The 22192-nt window shown below is 37.8% G+C and overlaps 1 long non-coding RNA gene across 1 annotated transcript; it reads left to right on the top strand.

Annotated features, from left to right (window-relative positions):
- Positions 1 to 3642: 3642 nt before the first annotated feature.
- On the top strand, positions 3643 to 19512 carry LOC115350759. The gene is made up of 3 exons (XR_003926589.2): positions 3643 to 3674; positions 6102 to 6104; positions 19381 to 19512. It is a non-coding gene; the product is annotated as an uncharacterized LOC115350759 (long non-coding RNA).
- Positions 19513 to 22192: the final 2680 nt, after the last annotated feature.

The raw sequence follows: 22192 nt of genomic DNA, 5'->3' as shown, positions 1-22192 counted from the left end.
CTTTGAGAATATCAAGATATTTGAAGTGCAATTATAAGCTATAATGAATTTGTTCCCAGGATCCAAGTGGCAAGGAACTGTTTAAATACATGGTAACACCACCACAGGGATGTGGCAAAAATGCTCTTTTTCCTATAAGTGAGCAGCTCCATACTTTTTCTTTCCATTTCTTATTTTGAACTGTAACTAGTTTCTCTAATTTGTGCCTACAGGTTTGTGTTGACAGGAATTACATGGACTAGATGCAAAAAATCGTGATGCCTCTGCAGGAAACATCTCTTTCTTATTATCTTGGCAGTAGGTTGTTTCCAGTGCAGTAGCGACAAAGAAAGAGAGAAAGAGAACTGAGAATGAGTCTTTAGCTGTGCTTAGCTGTGTGATTTTTCTTTCTGAGATTTGCTGCCAGCTCTGAAGCTGGGGTATTCTTTTCTTGTGGGTAGTCTTGTCATTAATGGTGCTCCAGTAACTCTGGAAAGAGCAACACTAGAACTGGTGAGAATGTGCCTGCACTACCATGCACTTCAGAACTCAAGGGGCTCTGGCTTAAAGAAGTAGTCAACTTCATTTTATGACATTTTACAATTTTTATATTTACAAGTTTAAGGGGAAGCTTTTTATTTTTTTTCAAAGTTACTTGCCTGTGGCAGTAAGCTTGGAAAACATAGCTGTATCAAACAGCAAAATAGCTGTGGACCACAAGAGATTTTGAAGTCAGCTACGTAAGCCATAGCCCAGAACACATTCTGCTTTTAAATGCCAGTCTCCTAGCTGAATCTATCATTTGCTGCATTAGCTGTAGTTATATTCCTGTGCCTACATTATTCCCATTTTAATGTATTTTAAGTGTCCATACTCATGATGATAAAATAAAACACTTAGCTAGCAACTTTTAGGAACAACATGACTTTCTGACATATGTGTGTCTCAAAATATAGAACACACCTCAAAATATTTACTAGACTTCAAGGAAATAAAAGATTTATTTCAGGTTGGTTTTTTTTGTTTGTTTTTTTTGTTTGTTTTAATTCTGTGTTTATGTTGTTCCATTTTTGGTTTAGTGTCTCTCAAATACAAGATTTTCCTTTTATCATAGTGACCTAGGTACAAGATTTGTAATTACTAATGTATTCATTTTATGTTTTTTAAATTTATATATTTATTTCTAAATGGTTATATAAATATATATCTTTATAGATAAATATACTTCTTTATATATAAAAGAAAAATAATAATTATTATAGAACAAGGAATTCACACAAATCCTAGGAACAACATGTTTTGGCCAAAAGATCCCTGGATTATAACCTTGATTAATTCGGTAACTGGACTATATCTGCTACAAAGGTTCTTCTCATCTCCTGAATAAAATCTTGACACATTGGCCGTGTCTAGACTTCTTCCTCAATGTACTCCTGAATGCTGCTTTACAGATTGCACCACAGTCTGTAGTATCCTCTTTGCTTCCCATTGTAAATCCGTCTGATATCTCTGGGATACCAACGTTATGCACAGTGGCACCAAGAATACGCCACTGTGGTTGACAACTCAGAAGCCCTTGCTGCTTGTCAGCCAGCAAGTCCTTACTAGACTTGTACCGTATCAGCCACATCATGTGCATGTTGTAATCCACTAAGCTGCCCTGTATAAATCCATGATAATATCTCAAAATTAGTATTTGTGGAGGAAGGCAATGGTGAGAGATAAAGCAAGAGCCTTAAGAGAGGTTAAGGCAAGGAGGCAGATATATCTGTGTTTATAACGATGGCATGACAATATTGACCTATTGGCCACCTAATACATTCAATGTCATGCCATTTTAAATTGTGTCAGCTTCAGAATGGGACCAGTCAATCACTATTCAATGGACCAATCAGATAACAGTTTGTGTTAGAATCACACCAATGTGATGGATCATACTCACTATACATAGCAATTTCTGCCTCCATCAAAATTTCTTAAGAGGATTATGCCTTAAACATGGGCTGATCCGCAGTGGGATAATTTCTCTAGGCTTTTGCTTCATCCCCAGAGACCTCTTCAATGCTCTGCCAATTGTCTTGCACAGAACTAAGAGAATAGAGTTATCACAGGTGTGTAAATCTGAATTTCCATCAATTCTATTTGCATATGATTCATCTGTCCTTAAAACTTAGAGTCAGAACCCATTACTTAGCTCTGTACACTCCTTCAGTCCACCATAACCCTCCATGTCTCCACAAAGGGGCTATAACATTGCCTTTCATTCACTAACAATTGCTTTTTGGTTTAGTGGAAGTATTTGAACTGGAGGCCTTTCTGTAGGACTCACTTAAGAGTCAGCATGCTCTCACCTGCAAAAATAATCAATATTTCACAAATACGGACTCACAAATCCAAATAACCACACATTACTGTAGGTGGAGTGTGCACTAATTCCAGGTGCACTTTCCTCTGTTGTAGACATGACTACAGAGATAAAAAATCTTTCTTAGGCAAGAAAAGCTAAAGAAGTAGATGGTATCCTTACTTGCTTTTAATGAAGAACCTCAGTTACATAGATCCTGAAAAAGATGTAGCACTGAATGAAACAGGAGTGCAGCATCTAACTTCAACCTTAGGTCTGTTGTGTGTGAAGTTTATTAGGATATTATAGTCATACAAGAGCCTGGAAAAAAAATCTTTTAACAGTCATTGAAGTGGCCTGAGGACATAGCTATGTAACGGATGGAGTTTATGGATTATTAACTGAATAGAAGGTGAAAATAAATCGGAAGTCCGGCATCTGTGCACTCTGGAAGTTTTATTACAGAGGTGATGTGCATGCTATAGTAAAAATGACAGCTTAAACTTTACAATGGTGGTTTTATTTGTTTCTAGGTTGGGGGTTTTTGCACTTTTATTCAATTAATGTTAGGTTAATACTCCTGACAACTAATATGAATGGAATGTCTTCCAAATATAAACATAGCTTGAACTCAAATTGCAAAATGTGTGAGACAGTTTATACATAGTACTATAATAACACAGCTGATGTTGATATTGACATCTCTTCAAGATTTACATACAAAGTATCTGAGTATGAAGAGAAAAAGGAAGACTTCACATATAATTTTCAATTAACTGCCTAAGAACTTTTACTTTCTGCCTTAATGTATTTTTCAATTGTATAATTATCTTTTGATGTGAAACTTTCCATGTTTAAATAAAAGGTGGATGAATAATTGATCGTATGTCACCTGGTAAATGTCACCTTCTTTCTAGTCTTTCTCTGACAAGAAATTTCTCCAATGGATTTGTTATTTGAAATAATCACTGAAACATGTATACAAATAATTTTAATGTCTTAATAAAATGAACTCATCTTTTGTAAGAGTCCCATTTTTTTAAATGTAGGCTGATTTGACTGATCATAAGCCATACTTACGATATTCTAAGGAATAAAATTTCAGATTAAACTTTTCTTAATAATTTGGAATTCACCGGTCTATTTTTCTGTGAAATCCTTTGTTGTGGACAAACGGGAACTCATGAGTGGATACAAGACTTAACTATATAAGGACATAGACCTGTTGGAGTGAGTCCAGAGGAGAGCCACAAAGATGATCAGAGGGCTGGAGCACCTCTCCTGTGAGGACAGGCTGAGAGAGTTGGGGTTGTTCAGCCTGGAGAAGGGAAGGCTCCAGGGACACCTTATAGTGGCCTTTCAATATATAAAGGGGGCTTATAAGAAAGCTGGAGAGGGACTTTTTACAAGGGCATGTAGTGATAGGACAAGGGGTAATGGTTTTAAACTGAAAGAGGGCAGATTTAGATTAAATGTTAGGAAGAAGCTCTTCCTTGTGAGGGTGGTGAGGCACTGGCACAGGTTGCCCAGAGAAGCTGTGGCTGCCCCGTCCCTGGCAGTGTTCAAGGCCAGGTTGGATGGGGCTTTGAGCAACCTCGTCTAGTGGAAGGTGTCCCTGCCCATGGCAGGGGGCTTGGAACTGAATGATCTTTAAGGTCCCTTCCAACCTAAACTATTCTATGATTCTATGACTCTATGATTATTATTCAAGTTATCTATTTTTTAACAATTTAATCAAAATACAACAAAAGTTTGCACATTGTTAGGAGCAATGATACTAACATCATAGCCCAGATGATCTAATTTTTATAGAACTTCTTTAAAAATACATCAAAAAATGTTCTACAGAAATGTGCTACTATCTACACCTTTTCTCTGCTATTATGCTCATTCTTCCAATGCACCCTGAATTCTAAGACTGAATGGAGCTGAGTTTCCTCCGGAAGAATGGGAACTGGGAGTTTCCAATGCCTAGTCAGTGTACTGAGTTCTCTGTTGTGAGGAGTATGGTCTTGGTGGAGGTAGTTTCTTCCTCATCTGTCTTAGATCTGATAGGAGTTATTTATATGTGTTTTCTGACAGAGTCTGCTTACACACTCTTTCTTCACTCATTCATGATTAAAGTTTAAGTATCCCTATACCTTAGCTATTAGCTAGTTACTTAATAGGGTAATCTCAGCCACAGTTAACACACAAGGTCAATAGTTATTACTTAAAGACTACATATATTTCTTAGACTTTATTATATAGTATTTACAGAGCTAAGCTAAAACAAGTTAGGTAATAGTCACCTGACCATTTGACAGTTTCTGTAATGACTGAAACAAACTAAAATCAGCTCAGGCCAAGCCAGGTCCAGAAAATCCTGCAGCCCTGCATTTTTGGATCAATACAAAACCTGGAGACTTTCACTAGTAATGAAAATGTCATTTGTATTGGACAACAGTATGTACACAACAAAATACTGCCCATAATATTATAAAATATGCAGATGATCTCAATCTTTATAACTCTCTTTATGACTTCTAATACTACATTCATGATTTGTGTACCTGTCTACAGTCAATTGGTATTGAACTCTTGCCCGTGGTGAACCCTATATTTTTTCTGAATGAGTACTTTCCAGAACACAGTCCTGCAGTCCGCCTATAAAATCCAGATACCTTATTTTGCCAAGTCTACTTTTGTAGTTGACCAAATTGAAAATTATGATCATTGAAATGTATTATTCCTGTTCTGTAAAACATATTTCAAAAAAGACATAATCCTGAGTAAATATGTCATGGTTCATGAAGGAGATTATTCCAAAAAAAAGAAAACAGTGTCATTGTCCCCGTCCCCATCCCCATCGTCCCCCATCGTCCCCCCCCCCCCCCCCCCCCCCCCCCCAACCCCAAGCCCTTACTTGTTTCCATTTGACTGGTTTCAAAATAAATAATCTTTATGACCAGCTCTGGTAGAAAGTGCCAGCCAAACACAGGTTTATTTACCATACTGGCAAGTTTGTATCATTCTCAAATTTTATCAGCTGCAAGTCACTCACCAGACTTGTTAGAAATACTGAGTAACAGAGTAACACCAAGTCTAATCCTGATCATGGTACATCCTTCCAGGAATTCAATGTTTACCATTTTCTGAGGTTTGTTTGTTAACCAGCTCTTAATTCATGTAACATATTATGTCACTGTGTAATGACTGACATTGCAATACAAGTAGAAAAACCAAGAGTACAAAGAAAAAAAAAAGGAAAGACAAAAATTACAGTTAAAGCAAAACCAATTATTGAATTAATCTCAAAGTTTAATGTCTTCTGTAGAAAATGAAATATGAAAAGAACTCTTAGACAAAAATAACTTAATGTTTATCTTTTTACTTCAGATTCTTTTTTTCAATCTGTACAAGCTGATGAGCACTCAAAAGTTTAAGAAAAGGCCACTTAGGCACCTTAGTAGGTCTGACATTTCACTCTGGTATTTGAAGACAGCATCTTATCCAATAAGTCACCACTCAGAGCTTTCAAAAACACACATGGATTGAATATATATATGTATATGTTTACATCTCCTGAAAATCTTTTACCTCATGAGAAAAAAATGGAGCTTTATACTTTTGCCAGGGGAAGGGTGATGGGTGGTGGGAAGTAGGGAATTTTATCTCAAGTGTGTCTTTTATTTGGAACATATGAGAGGTAAACAGGACATTTTTATGGTCAAGAACAGACTCTGCAGAAGGAGTGAATTGAGCTTAAGATATGATTCCTGACAAAGAACATAGTTAGGCAGTAAGATAGCTTCCTAGAAGAAGGTAAGTTCATGTCTTCTTGATCATTTAAGTCTAAACCAGGTATCATTCCTCCCTGGAGAAAAATCCTGTGCTGAGGGGAAAATTAACTATTGACTTCAGGCTTAAGTAGATCCTATCAAATTAATTCCAGGATCCTTTTTGTGAACTACCTCTACTGAAGAAGTTTAGATTTTTGTTTCTGAGTGACTAAAAATGCAAGATAGAGTAGGAAAGTGCAAAAACCCTGGGTGACTGGACTCCCAACAGAACTTGAAATTTTTGGGGTCAAAGCTAGCACCTGATTTTCTACAGACTGCCCAAGAATTTGCCAAAGGATATTATTTGAAGGAGAAAGAACCCTCCAAGACAGGCCACTGAGTTAGTCCATAAAGAATACTGAATTCACTGTGCATCTGCATGAACAATACACGTCTGGAGTTGGACTATAAGTCTCCACTTTTTCATATGAGTGTGATATTTGTTGGCCTATAGTCCTTTGCTGGCATTTCTCTTCACTCACTGAACACTCAGGTGCTGGAAGGACTTTTTATATCTGTATTCAACTTTCTGTTAGTTGTGGGTCTAAACCCTTCAGACTCTTGTGATAGTTAAGAGACACATCTCTTTAGGAATAGGAAGAAATCCTACAAGCTGATGAAGAACCAGTAAATTCACTAAATCCAAAACTAAACCTAGACAGAGACAGATTTTGTAACAATATATTTTCCTGAAGTTTCATATTTTTATCAGCTGTCTGAGGATTCTCTCATTTTGTTTTGGTTGGTTGGTTTTGGTTTGTAGTTGTTTTTTTTTCCTTTTGTCTCTGCAACCCATTATGAATTCTACTCTTCAGTGTCAAACTTGGTGGAATTTTTCTGTAGTGATGTAAAAAAAATTGCATAACAGGGGTCTGTTATTTTGTAGGACACAATAAGAGTCTTGTTCAGTCAAAAGATTTGCAATCTTACATGCTATCTTATATACTACTTTACATGGTTGACTGAGCCTGGGGATGGTTATATCTAACTGGTAAATGGGCAGTGTCCAGTGATTAATTTTTTACAAAGAACTGTCCCATTCTCCTGACAGAGTATCTTAGCTGGGAATTGCACTCATGGCGGTGCAGGTGTTGCATCAAAAGGTGATGCTCATTTTGCTATCTTCGGCTGGCAGAAAATGTATGCCATATGAATACATTGTGAGCAGTAACCATGACTGGTTGAATGACAACGAAACTATTATACAATCTAAATTCTTCAGCTCAGATGCAGTAGTTTTCATTCTAAACTGTTAAATCATTCCATGGCATCCATGCAAACAAATTTGAAACTCACCTTTAAGAAACATGACCTACATGTCACTACATTTACATATTTATATATCATAATGAATAATGCCCCACAAGTGATTATTTTTTCCCCTTAATTAACAGCACTATAAAGTTCAGAATTTTGAGTTTGGGGAGATTTTTATTAACTTTGTCTTTTAAATAGGCTGCACATTGTGTATACCATCTTCAAAGTCATTTTACAGAATTAGTTATATTCATTGCAGTGAAGTTACCAGTGACTCATAAATTAATGGATAAAAAGTCCTTACAGTAAAATAGCAGGAACATAATTAAACTATAGAACTTCTCCCAGTTTTGGGTGACATTTTGACAAATTAAAATTGTAATTACTTCAACTTTTTGGATAGGTCTGACACTAGACAGAAGCCTCCACTTTTTCCATGCAGAGACTACCTCTTAGGAGAAGGTGATTAGCCCAGTAGAAGGTTATTTAACTTTTATTACCTGGAAGGTTAACAAAAGGCAGTTCCACTGTCCCTATGTTTAACAACTTCATCTTGATCAGAGTGAAATCTCACCTCAACTACCCAGAATTGGAGTTATACCAGTATCTAACATAAGCAGTAAATATTTCAGTATAGGTGAAAGAAATTATATTTCTGTTCTTGGCCAAATTTGGCTGACAGATCAACAATATTTGTTGGGGCAGCACATAATAAGTTTACTAATGTTCTGGAAACTTTCTTTTTTTTCTTTCTAGTTATAATTCCATATAAATTATTGCATATTTAACTTTTAAGGAGCAAGTGATAAGGTTATGATCTTGTGCCAAAATGTTGTGAAGTAATGAAGAAAAACATTAAGAAAATGGCATGTGTAATAGCAGTACCTGTTGCTCAAGTTCTTTTGTGCTGTCTTAAACAGCTTCTTTTTATCAGTGCTCCAGAAATTCAATACTATACAAATATAATTTCCTTTGGGGGAAAAAAAGTGAAGGTGAGAAGAGTGGATTTCACAGTAACAGACATGTTTTGAACATTTTTACAGTTCAAAAGATGTGGGGTTTTGTCTCCCTGTTCTGCACTTTAATGTGCTTAATCTTTTTTTTTTTGTTTATTTGTTTGCCTTGTAAATCAGGATTGTTAGGCAGACATCAAGAACAGAGCATTTCAGCTCAAAAAATCATTTTTATGAAAAATTATTTTAAAGTGCAGGAAAACAGCGAATGTTGAATAAAAATTCTTGGCATCCTGGTTGTAGTAATTATCCACAATGCTCTCTGAAGGTCTATTTACTCATATTCTTATGCTATGCATTTAAAAAAAAAAAAATCACTATGAAACAGAATTATATAACATATAGAACTGGACTTTGGAAACGTCCCAGCAAATTGTCATATAGCAATGTGCAAAACCTCTTGACCTAATCTGTCATGGCTCTGCTCCCCGAGGGAAGTTGACCCATGGCCAAGGAGGAAATTTCAGGGCATTTTTGGCCAGGGCCTGGCCCACAGTACCCAGCAAGGTAAGTAGAGCAGACCTGGAAATCGTAGACAGGTTCAACAAGCAGGCTGGATCAGTATCACAGTGATGAGGCAGGTCAGAGGATGAGGCTCGGAAGTTAGCTTGTAGGTCAGTGTTAGAATCAGGACTAGTGATCACTGAACAGGTCCCCAGTGATGAGGCAGGACCAAGGCCAAAGCTGACAGTCAGTCCATGGGTTGGGATCGGGATGATGGGCCTCCATGGCCAGGCAGGGGCATGGAGCTGAGCTGGAGACTGGCACTCCTCCAACATAGCTGAGGAAGGGGCTGATGGACCAGGGCAGACCTGAAGCAGTGCCTTTGGGCCCACAGAGTGGGGGAAGGCTTCATGTGAGTCTGGTAAGAGCCATTAAGGATTATTTGCACACTCAAGGCCCTGACATAAGGCATAGATTTCAGGGCTTAGATTTTCCTACTGTACTTTGCTGTCATCAGATAGTGTAGAGCACAGAAAAGTCAATACTGTGCTCTGTGAAGCATGCAAAGCCACAGCAGAATCTCACTGAAGTCTCCTTCTAGATCCACACTTAATTTTTCCCAAAACTCTAAACAACAGTTATGATGCTGCAGTCTTAATGCTTTTCCATGCTGCCTTGTTCATAAAACAACTCTCTTTCTTGGACTATAGCCTATTGCTACTTGGGCCAAAATGCCAGTGGAGGAGCACCAGCTCTTGCTATAAATTTAATCAACTGCATATTAATTTACTTTGCAAATCCTGCATACCCAGCGTGTAGTTTGCAACACAGTCACCCTTACTTGAATGAATTAGAGTGGCATATCTAAAGTACAATGATTTGTACTAAATATTGCAGAGGACACCAACTCTTGATATCAGAGCAGTATTAACGTTTTCTCAATTTAATTTTGCTACCTGATATAAGAAGGTCTGCAGGTCTGTAGCCTATTCTTTACAATATAACGCTGCTGCACTTGATGCACTGGCTCTCCCTTATTAGGCAGAAATCTCATCAGCAGCAAGGCAGATGCACTGCACAATGTCCCAGATAGAGGCATGGCTCACTCCATTTGCATTCACTACATTGTTCAAAATCCTTTGATCAAAATTCTCTGGTCAGAATGAAGCTAAGCTCTTCTTTTCTTCTTCATATTTCACTGCTAATGTGTGTCCTCTTACACATCAGTACATCTTTTAAGACATGCTGTTCCAGACTCTTCCTAGTCACTGAGGAGATCTGCTTTTAAGAAGCTTTTGTTTGCACCAACAACCTGTTTTGAAGTACAGTATCCTTTGGGATGAATTTCCAGTCACACACAGTTATTTTTACCATTTACATAGAAGCATGCAAACACAGTTTACAAGGAAATGCAATATTTTGAACTTAATAGATCTTCAGTTTGCTGCTCTTTGCAACTTGTAGGAAGTATAAAAAAGAAAGTGAAAATGTAAGCTCTTAATTGTTTCCTATGGTTTAGATGACTGTGCTGGCAGTTTCCTGAGAGAAAGATATTTAAACTTGTTGTAGACATCCAGTATCTTTAGTACTCTTTAGTTGCCTTTGAGATAGAAAGGTACAAGGATTCCGACTCAAATGCGATATGAATATAAACCAAAGGGGTTTATCCATCCATCAAATATGAATTAATGGTTACTGATGAGAAATTTCTTTTACACTGAAATATAAACACCTGTTGCATAAGAGGTGAGTGGAGAAGTAGTGTATTGTACCTCTTGCTAGTTTTGAGCATGTCCTGATTCACTGATTCTGAAAGTGGGACTTCTATACTTCATCTGCCATATATTAAGTTGTTGGTCACTCCTTGAGACAGAAATCTCAATTTAATTTGCCAGGAAATCATCCTGCAGGTAAAGAGAGAAATCCACAGCAGAGATTTATAGCTGCTCATTCTCTCCAATAAGCTTCTCCAAGATCTTAATGGAAAAAATGCTTATAGTTTGGGGGAAAAGAGAGGAAGCCCAGGTCTTGGTGAAAGGGGAGAGTATAACCAGGCTGAATGGTACTTGAAAATGGCTTATACTTTGCTACAGGAGACCAGTTAATTCCTTAGCTGAAATCAAGTTCAGCAATGACTTTCCTGATCAATGTATTTCTGAACTGAAGAGAACAAAATGGCTGTAGCTTTCTTTGTCTTCTGATTGCACCCTTATGCCCAGTACTAAAAATATCTTCCTAGGATTGGATATAAAGCAGTACAGAATATTTTATTTCATCCACTGTCACAAAACATTGCATGAAAACAACATGAGGTTAAGCTAAGGATGGAAAGGCATCTTCAGCTTGGAAATTACTTACTTTTCTCAGGATAAGTTAAACTTTTAATTTTGATATAGGCTTAGTATTTAATTATGTAAATGCTTTATAGACTATGTTGCTCTCCTCCGTGTTTCAGGGAAAGCATATAATCTTTATTTTATATTGTTTATAGTCAAACCTTGATGGAAATGTTCACCATACAGATATGGACACTTTTTTCTTAAACTGGTAATTGATTTTCTGCTTTTGTATCAAGTATCATCAGATATCTTCCACTAGTAACAAGTCTCCTTTCTGAAGTTAATGGAATAAGACAGTGTATAAACTGAAGTGCATAGGAAAATTCATCTTCATATTATAGTATCATTTTCCACAATGTTTAATAACATAGTTGAAAATAGATTAGTTAAAATTGTACCTTTGACAGAGCTTGAAAAAATGACTTTGATATTCATATCATTAACATAGATATGTATTTGAGTCTCAGCTTATTTACCCTTTCTGCTCTCTTGATAGTTTTTTGGGGAGAAAATAACTCTTCTACACTCCATTGCAGGGGGGAGGAAGGGGGAAACCCTACAGTCTATCTATTGTCCTTACGGAAAATAATTGAATTGGTCTATGCATTCATGATGAGATACTTTTGATGCTTAATGATTAAACTTATAAAGATGGAAAAAGTTTGCTTTGGGGAGGGTTCATGGGTTACGGTTGGACCTCTGTCCCAGATTTTAAGCTTGGGACAACCAAAATAGAAGGTCTTCTGTAGCAAAACCAAACTTTCTTAACCTTTCAAAATGAACATTGCATAATTTATTGTAGATAAGAGAATTCCTATGTACCACTTATGAACATGACTTGTCTGTGTATCAGTCACTGGAAAGCGGATAGAGCAGCAAAGGCTGCAGGATAAAGCTGAAGAAACCCCCTGATAAATATATGGTTTCTTAGTTACCTAATTTCTGTATCTGTTTGTTAAAAGATTCCAGATTGTGACAATGTATTTAGCCAACCAGTTTTTGCTCACGTGCAATAATAAGTAAACTAAGTGAAATTGCACTTCTGAATGGGTGAGTTTCCAATGTGATCTCTGGCAAACTACATTATCTATATATGGAAAGTTTAAAACTGTTAGTATGGATGTATTTGTTCCTCCTCTTTCCTTTTGTCAGTACAAAAAAGCATTATGAATATATAAAGGAGTACATGCTCTTTCAAAAATTCACATTTCTCTATCTTTGTCATTATAATCTCAATATATATCATACAACTTTCCACTGGATTTTAAACATTCAGTAGAAATATACAGAAATATTATTTAGTGCAATTAAAATTTAAAAGCATAGTAAAAAATCATTTAAGTAAAAATTTTTGTCAGAAAAAAAAGACAGTCCAAAGCAGAACTTTTTGTATGAAATCTGTTTCTGCTTCTCTGGCTGTTGCAGAAAGATGTATTTTTAATCTCCAAAGGGCAGTAATTTGATGATTACTTCTTGTTCCATGTGCAAATGCTTTGAGAAGTAGTGTGTAATAAAAATGGTGATTAATATAATTTACTTTCAATGGTGTGTTCCAGACTACGGATTCTGAAAGAAGAAAGCACGTCCTTTGCAACCCCAATTTACAAGCGGAAGTTCCAAAACAGACCAAGAGCTCACTTAGTCCCTGTGACTAGCATTTTTGGGTTTTCAAGTTTTCTAATCTGAGCTTTACTTAGAATATTTGGAGTGTTCTTTGATTTAACTAACTGGTTTTATCTGCCATACCAGCATCCTCAGTGTCAAGCAGTGGAATATGGAAGACATTCAGATCACTGGGCACAGAAACATTGAGTCATTGCTTCTTACATGTACCTAAATCTTTCTTTGGTTCTCACCTTCTTCGGTTCTCACTAAATCCTGTCTGGGTTTAAGCTGTTAAAAGCACACACCCACCCACACACATACACCCCCCAGCATCAGGATTGCAGTAGGTAAGGGAAGGTTTGGCATGGCATTGCCTGAGGGTGGCAATGCTAGTGGGAACATTTACACTGCTCCTGGGAACACGGAGGGCTCAGAACGGTGTCTGAAATGCTTGTACACCAACACATGCAGTATGAGAAACAAACAGGATGAACTGGAAGTGTTAGTTGCTTCCGAAAACTATGATATCATTGGTATTAGTGAGACTTGGTGGAATGAGTCCCATGAGTGGAGTGCTGGGATGGAGGGCTACAGGCTTTTCAGGATGGATAGGCAGGGCAGGTGAGGTGGAAGTGCCGCACTATACGTAAGGGAAAGGTTTGATTGCACAGCCCTTACAGTTAGTGGTGGTGTGGTTGAGAGTCTCTGGGTGGGGAGTAGGGGGATGGAAAACAAAGGAGATGTTGTAGTGGGTGTCTACCACCTATCACCCAGCCACGAGGTAAGCACTGATGAGTTATTCGATAGGTAATTAGGAGAAATTTCTGGATCGGTAGTCCTTGTCCTTATGGGAGATTTCAACTTCCCAGACATCAGCTGGGAATATCATACTGCTATGACAAGAAGGTCTTGGAAATTCTTCATGTTTGTAGGAGATAACTTTTTGTCACAAGTACTCGATGATCCAACTAGGAAAGATGCCCTCCTAGACTTACTATTTATGAATAGAGAAGGACTTGTGGGAGATGTGATGGTAGGTGGCTGTCTTGGCCACAGTGACCATGAAATGGTTGAGTTTAAAATATTCAGTGTAATGAGAATAAAGGACAGCAGAGTTGCTACCCTGGACTTCAGGAGAGCAAACTTTAAGATATTCAAGGAGCTATTTAGCAGAGTACACTGGGAATCTGCTTTTGAGGGCTCAGGAGTCCACGACTGTAGGTCAGTCTTTAAGAACCACCTTATAGAAGCACAGGAACAGGCAGTTCCACTGTGTCATAAGTCGAGCAAGCGGGGCAGAAGTGCAGCTTGGGTGAACAGGGAACTCCTTGTTGAGCTCAAGCAGAAAAAGAAATTATATGATCTCTGGAAGTGAGGTCAGGCTTTACGGGAACATTACAGAGCTGTTGGTCAGATATGCAGGAAGAAGATACAGAAGGCCAAAGCTCAATTAGAGTTGAAACTGGCCAGTGTTGTGTCAGATAACAAGAAGGGCTTTTATAAGTACATTAATAGCAATGGAGACCTAAAGAAAACATTGGACTGATACTTGTTAAAGATGGTCATCTGACTAATAGGGATGAAGAAAAAGCAGAGGCATTCAATGGTTTTTTTGCCTCAGTCTTTAATAATACTGATAGACTTTGGGCTGCCTGGTCCCCTGAGTCAGAGGACCATGAGTGTGGGAACAGTGGCTTTCCATTTGTGGACACTGAAATTGTAAGGGAGCAGTTGTATGAGTTGAATCTTCCCAAGTCCATAGGGCCTGATGGAATCCATCCCAGAGTACTGAAGGAGCTAGCAGATGTTATGGCAGAAGCCCTCTCAATCATCTACCAAAGGTCTTGGGAGTCTGGGGAGGTCCCTGCTGACTGGAAGCTTGCCAATGTTATTCCAGTTTACAAAAAGGGTGTGAGGGAAGAGCCAGGGAACTACAGACCTGTTAGTCTAACCTCAGTTCCTGGAAAAATTATGGAGAAGATTATACAGGGTATTATTGAAAGACATTTAAAGAATAATGCAATCATCAGGCACAGTCATCATGGGTTCACAAAAGGAAAGTCCTATTTAACTAATTTGATATCCTTCTATGATAAGGTCACCTGCCTAGTGAATGAAGGGAAGGTGGTGGATGTAGTTTTTCTGGGTTTTAGTAAGGCTGGCCCTCAGAAAACCAGTCAACCCTTGGCTCCCATGTCACTTTACCTATTCACCATCTCATCCAGCTTCATCTTCCTTAGTGATCACACACTCCCTCACACACCAGCACTCACTCCAGTTGCTGGCACCATGGACACATGGGCCCTCCAGCCCGTAGTCTGACTCCAGTTGCTGCACTCCCTCCTCCTTACGTGCACAGATGCACACAGAAGAGAGAGTGCCTCACTCAGGAAAGAGTTAGAAGGCAAGTTAGTAGGAAGATAGGACAGACTGTGCTGGTCGGGCACAGGGCATGGTCAGACAAGTGTTCTGACCAGCCAACTGTCTACATGTGATCAGCCCTTTTTTCCCCCTATCCCTCCATTTTCCCACACTAGTTCCTCCCAAAATCACAGAACCACTACCCTCTTCCCATTTTTGGTTCTTCCCTTAAACTTCCCATAGTAAATCCTCTGCAATCCTGCTCTTCCCCTATGCAGTAACCCCCTTAGTCTGAAAGGTGCGCCAGAGAGATGCTCCTAATAATTCATCTTGATGGGTTTCACACCTGGACAGTGGGGCTGATGGCTCTACTAGGCCAGCCCTGGAAGGGGACTAGACAAGATGTTTGTTCCTCTGGAGTCCTTCATATGGGGTCCTGCCTGCCATTGTGCACCCCTGTGCTCCTCTGGGCTTGTGGATCCAGGTTGTAGATGGGTCAACCACTGTCCTGTGATGATGGGCCTGCAAGAAGTCCCATGAGGACATTATTCAGAATAGAATAGAATAGAATAGAATAGAATAGAAATTTCAGTTGGAAGACACCTACAATGATCATCTAGACCAACTGCCTGACCAGTTCAGGGCTGACCAAAAGTTAAAGCATGTTGTTAAGAGCATTGTCCAAATGCCTCTTAAACATTGACAGGCTTGGGGCATCGACCACCTCTCTAGGAAGCCTGTTTCACTGTTTGACCACCCTCATGGTAAAGAAATGCTTCCTAATGCCCAGTCTAAACCTCCCCTGGCACAGCTTTGAACCATTCCCATGTGTCCTGTCACTGGATCCCAGGGAGAAGATCTCAGCAGCTCCCTCTCCGCTTCCCCTCCTCAGGAAGATGTGGAGATCAATGAGGTCGCCCCTCAGCCTCCTTTTCAGTTGGGCTCCGCCTCCTGCCATTGTCTCTTTGAACTCCTTTGTGGGTGTGCAGCCATGATATTTCCTCCCTTAAAGTGCACAGACTTGTAAATTCACAAAGTTCAAACCAACAAAATTAATGTGTTTACTCTTCCAGTTCCTACAATATTCAACTTTCAATCAGAGTATAATGACTAATTGCAGACTTACTCTAAACAGCAACACCATTTTATGCTATTACAATTGACTTCATTAAACTCTAATCACATGAATAACTGCACTTATGAGCTCTTTTCTATATAGCTACTTTATCACAGCTGGATATATTTTTTTCCTAGTTTCTTACCTTTTTGCTCTCAAATATTAATACAAAATCTGTTATATAAAATCTATTTTACAAAATCTGTTAGTATTTTACAGATCTGGCTTTTGGGGATGGGAGGAGGCTACCAAACCTCATTCATGGTGGCACTGATGCAAACATTTATATTGTTACTCCTACACTTCTAACAGACTATCCCTTAATGACTTCCTTTCCATGGACTGTAAAAAATACCAGAAAAATGGTTTATGAAATAAGAATGGTTTAAAATCAGAAATTTTGCATTGATTTTACCATGTACCTGAAAATTTAACAATATGTTACATAGTTTCAAGGGTAAGCATATGCTTAAGAGGTAGAAAGATGAAAAAAATCTCAACTTATTCTTGCACAATACACTTGTCTGAATAAAGCTATTTATTATTATTTAGATCCTGAAGATAGGATTAATTTGAGTAAACTTTAGCTCCTCAAAATTTGGGTATGTGCAGTAGAGCTGGTTGGTGGATTTTTAAAAAAAAAGTCCTTCTCTGGTCAACATAAATAGGTCTCTCTAGAAAATTATTTACCTTAGTGACGTATTTTAGAATAGGATAAGTACATTAGCTTAGACTGAAAGTCTATATTCTAGAGATTTCATTGTAATAATAAAGTGGAAAAGCATATATCATCTCATTGCTCTTGAATAGACTCTGTGTTTTTGTAATCGTACAAGACTTACTACTAACTTACATATTAGGATGCTGTGTAAAAAAGTCTTCAATCTACTTTCCCACCTTTATAAAGAGCTCTCAGTTTTAAAGTGTTATGAGTATTATTTAGAGAATAATTTGACCTTTTACACTACTGAAAATATCACTTGAAAATACTTGCAATCATTGACTAGAAGAGTTTTCATGTTAAATTTACTGAAAAAAAGCCTGACATACTAGCAGCATTATGTATCTCTTTTTTACTTGTAAGACTAGTCCTCTTTAGCCATTGATTTTTAGACGCAACTTACTAAAATCTATCCACTGTGAACATTAAAAAAAGGGTTTCATTTATGTTCTGTCATTTTACTTTTTATTTATAAAATTATTACATTTGCCTAAAATGTGTTTCTTATTGTTTGTTATTCTGCATCAAATAAGATACAATTGGCATAATTATCAGGGGTGTTTTTTAATCCGGAAAATAGAAATGTTGGATTTACTTTCCAGTATATAGTTGCCAAAATACACTTTTATGTCTTATTTTCATAGTGATTCAAAATTTAAGAAGTCATCCAAGCATTACTGCAACCTTTCTGTGTATTATATTATACAAAAAGTCTGTATCAGTACACAGAAAAACCTTCATAATCATGAAGTATGGGCAAACAAAAAATTATATCAGTCAAACTTTATTCTTGTTGCAGCAAACTAGGAACTAATATGTTAATATGTACAGGCAGGTGTTTCTTTGAGATATTACTTATTCTCGGTTTATTTTGCTGCAACTATAACCAAGGGCCAGCATATTCAAAAAGATTATAAAAGTTACTGCCTATGAAAATGGGTTATTCGTATATGGAACCATTGATTTTCAGGGACAAATAAATAAAATAAATGCCGTATTTTTCTATTGCAAAAGAATGGTGGACAGGAAATAGTTATAGTTATTACAGCTCTTGGAAAAAATATTTTGAAAAATATGTCAGGGTTTTTTTCTGGAGATGTTTGACTTAAAAAAATACTGAAATCAGTTGGATGTTATGAACAGCTTATAGTATATTTTTATAAAGTTGTTTCATGACATTCTTGAGGTATTGTTGATTTACAGTACCAGATATTATTAGTTTTCTTTCTTTCTTTCTTTCTTGCTCTCTTGCTCACTTGCTCTCTTCTTTCTTTCTTTCTTCCTTCCTTTCTTTCTTTCTTTCTTTTGTATTCTGCATTTAGAGTGAGTTTTCCCTAAAATTTATGTTAATGGAGAAAAATGTAGCAACAGAGATTAGTTTGTGGTTTTGTGTATGTATTAGTGATATCCAGAATTGCACATAAAGCAGTAACTTTGCAAATGTACTTAAAGTGAAATTTGGCCTACTGTATGCTCTTGGACCTTTTAGCATCCACTTACCAAAGTGAACTCTGAGGTTATCAAATGTTCTTGCAATTATGTCACTGAATTTATATCAGGTCATAATCTGTGCACAGAACTGTTTTTCTTTTCCACCACCTTGTCTCTGCTACAATGATTCTTCTTCCCTTTTCAAATACACATAGTTTAATTCGTATTTTACAATTTTAGATCCGTTAAAAAATACTAATTAACCAGATTTCTCTGAGGCTGAAAGCCACAGGCAGGATCCAGAATTGTGAATCAGAGAATGGTTCAAACTAAGCTCCCTAGAAAATTAGTGAAGACTTACAGCCATTCAAAGCTGACACAAGAAATGCAGAATATACCTGTCTCTGAATGAAGAGCTCCTGACTGACTTTAACAGTGGCTGGACAGAGCTGAACTGCACATCTGCATGAACAGCACAATAAAAGGAAGATGTGAAAAGGACACAATGAAAAGGTAAAAGGCAACAGTCTCAAACCGGAGCAAGGAATTATCATAAAGAAAACAAATTCTTCACAGTAATGTCAGCAAACACTGGAATGGTCTGCCCAGAAAAGAAGTGGAATCTCCATCTCTCAGAATTTTACGTTATGACTAGGCAAAATCCTGAATGACCAGATCAGCCCCTGCCACTAACTGTGTTTTGAGCAGGACATTGAACTAAAAGGTATCCAGGGATTTCTTCCAACCTACATTTTTTAGGTTCCTGTGACAGTAAATCTCAGAGTCCATGCTAGACAAGAATCTAAGGCTATGCCTGATACTGCTAGATCAGAGAGAGCCAGAAACAAGACAATGGCCACCAAAATGATCAGAGGTCTGGAACACCTCTTTTATGCAGAAAGGCTGAGAGAGTTGGGGTTGTTCAGCCTGGAGAAGAGAAGGTTCCAGGCATTTCAATACTTAAAGGGGGCTTGTAAGAAAGACAAAGACTTTTGCCAGGGCCTGCAGTGACAGGGCAAGGGACAATGGTTTTAAACTGAAAGAGGGTAGATTTACATTGGATAAGGAAGAAATTTTTTTTATGAGTGTGGTGAGACACTGGAACAGGTTATCCAAACAAGTTGCGGATACCCCATCCTTGGAAACATTCAAGGTCAGGCTGGATGGGGCTCTGAGCAACCTGACCTAGTGAAAGATGTCCCAGCACATGGCAGGGAAGTTGGACCAAATGATCTTTAAAGGTGCCTTCCAATCCAAACAATTCTATGATTCTATGGCTACTTTGTAATAGGCCGTGCTGCTTAGGACTAACTGTTTTGCACAGCAGAATTGCTTTGAAGTGTCTTAACTAGGGCAATTAAGTGAGCTAATTGCAGGTCAATGCTCAGGCCTGAAAAAAGACAGCGACATAACTTCACTGAGTAGGAGATACCGTTAAAGAAAGGAGGTTGCTGCTGAATGACCAATGTAGCTGCTCCCTACATTTTGCAGAGCAGTCTACTGATTAGAATGCTATAAAGTGCAAAAGGCAGTATGTATATGTTATTGCCCTGCTGATGTGGAGAGTAAAAGTCAACCTTCCCACCTGCAAAACCATGTTCAACCCAGCAGGCTGTAGAACAGCTAAAGGTGAGGGTGGGTTGCAACTGGAGGAAAGAATTGTCTTCACTCCTATGGAAAACAGAAAGTTGGGAAACTAGTTACAGACGTAGGATGTACAGAGAGGATGTAAAAAGCACTTGAGTGAGACCTTCTGGTAAGAAAACTGATACTCTATGCATTTTACACTGAGATTTTATTGGTTATAATGTGCACATTAATTTTACACAACACATCAGTCTCTAGATACCAAAGGGTATAGATTAGATTTTGCTCATATCTTGTCCATTCATTTTTTACTGTGATTAGAAAACTACTCAGTTATCGTCTGGTGACTTTCAGTGAAGAAGAATTGCCTGACCTACCTTTTTGTAGTTTTTAAAAAGTCTCTTGTACCTTATTTTAGGCTTTATATTCATATATTTGAGAAAATATATGGAGGTACTAACACATAAACAAAACTCATTAAGTGTCCTTCCTAGATTTTTTTATGGAACTCATAGCAGTTTATACCATTGCCTAAAATAATTAACACCAAAAATACATCGCATTTTTTGGCACTGTAAGAAACCTTTTATCCCACTGATGGATCATGCACGACTTTAATATTGTTGAAATGTTCTTTGAATTCATTCTTTCCTTTCTTTCCCTTCTCTTCATTGTGGTTTAACCCCAGCTGGCAGCTAAGCACCACACAGCCACTGCTCACTCCCTCTCAGTGGGTTGGGGGGGAAGATAATCAGAAGAATAAAAATGAGAAAAGTTGTGCGTTGAGATAAAAACAGCTTAACAATTGAAATAAAATAAAATTTAAAAAATGTAATGAAAAGGAAAATAAAACAGAGAGAGAAATAAAACCCAAGAGAGACAAGTGATGCAAATTAAAACCACTGCTCACTACCATCTGACCAATGCCCATCCAGTCACAGAGCAGTGGCCCCCCTGCCAACCTTCTCCCTACTTTTACTGCTGAGCATGATGTCATATGGTCTGGAATATCCCTTGGGCCAGTTGGGGTCAGCTGTCCCGGCTGTGTCCCCTCCCAACTCCTTGTGGCCCCCCAGCCTACTTGCCCGTGGGGCAGGGTGAGAAGCAGAAAAGGCCTTGGCTCTGGGTAAGCACTGCTCAGCAGTAACAAAAACATCCCTGAATTATCAACATTTTCCAGCATGAATCCAAAACATAGTCCCATACTAGCTACTATGATGAAAATTAACTATATCCCAGACAAAACCAGCACACCCTTCCCTTTCTTTTTTTCTTATGACCTTTTAGCCTGTATGGAATATTTTCAGTCACATAGAATCAGCTAGGAAACGAGATAAACAATGTGACTGGCTGCTAAAACATTTCTTCAAAAACATGAAGTTCAAGTATATGAAACATTGCTCCCTCGCCAAATATGATGATTTGATCGGCATACATCATGATGTGGAAGTTTGCTTATGTGTGTAAGCAGGAGTTATCATTCTGTCCTTGCCAACACTTCCTTGGTGCTTGTTCACTGCAGATTTGCTTGCTTTATGTAGACACAAATTGAAATAAGAAAGACTCACAATGTTTTTGCAAAATGCCACTCCTGATTTGACTATGCAGAATGTAATCTTTGTTTCAGTTGGAAAATAATATTTGTACAGACATTTTTAATTCACGCAAATCTCCAAAGAGGAGCTCTCTTTCTGAGAATATAGATATCCTTGTGTGAACAACTGTATTTGTTCTGGAAATGTCCACCCTGTTGTCCCAGTTAAATAGATTTGTCGCATTTAGAAGGCAGGCAAAAAACAGGAGAATGTTTTAAACTCATTGACTTCCTTGGATATGAAGAACTATACAATCATTTTAACAGAATTGGAAGAGCAGAAAGGAGAACTAATAGGAATGCTCAAAGAACAAAACAAGTCTTCTGTCAAGATCTAAATTCTGGCATTTAAAGTGTGTTCAACTACATGGCATGTGGAAAGGCAATGTCTGGATAAATAGGCTTTACATTTCAGGTGGCACTAAACAATGCAAAGCGGTTTTCCAAATGACTATGTCTAAAGTACTGCAAGACATGAATTTAAATTTAAAGAGGCTCACTGTAACCTTCACAATTAGGACAATAGAAATGAGTTGGGTTTTTTCCCCTGGTGTTTCTTCTTTTGTGCTGTTTTTTATT

Source organism: Aquila chrysaetos, chromosome 14 (genome assembly GCF_900496995.4).
Source record: "Aquila chrysaetos chrysaetos chromosome 14, bAquChr1.4, whole genome shotgun sequence".
Classification (NCBI taxonomy): Eukaryota; Metazoa; Chordata; class Aves; order Accipitriformes; family Accipitridae; genus Aquila; species Aquila chrysaetos.
This window is presented reverse-complemented; position numbering and strand designations above follow the sequence as displayed.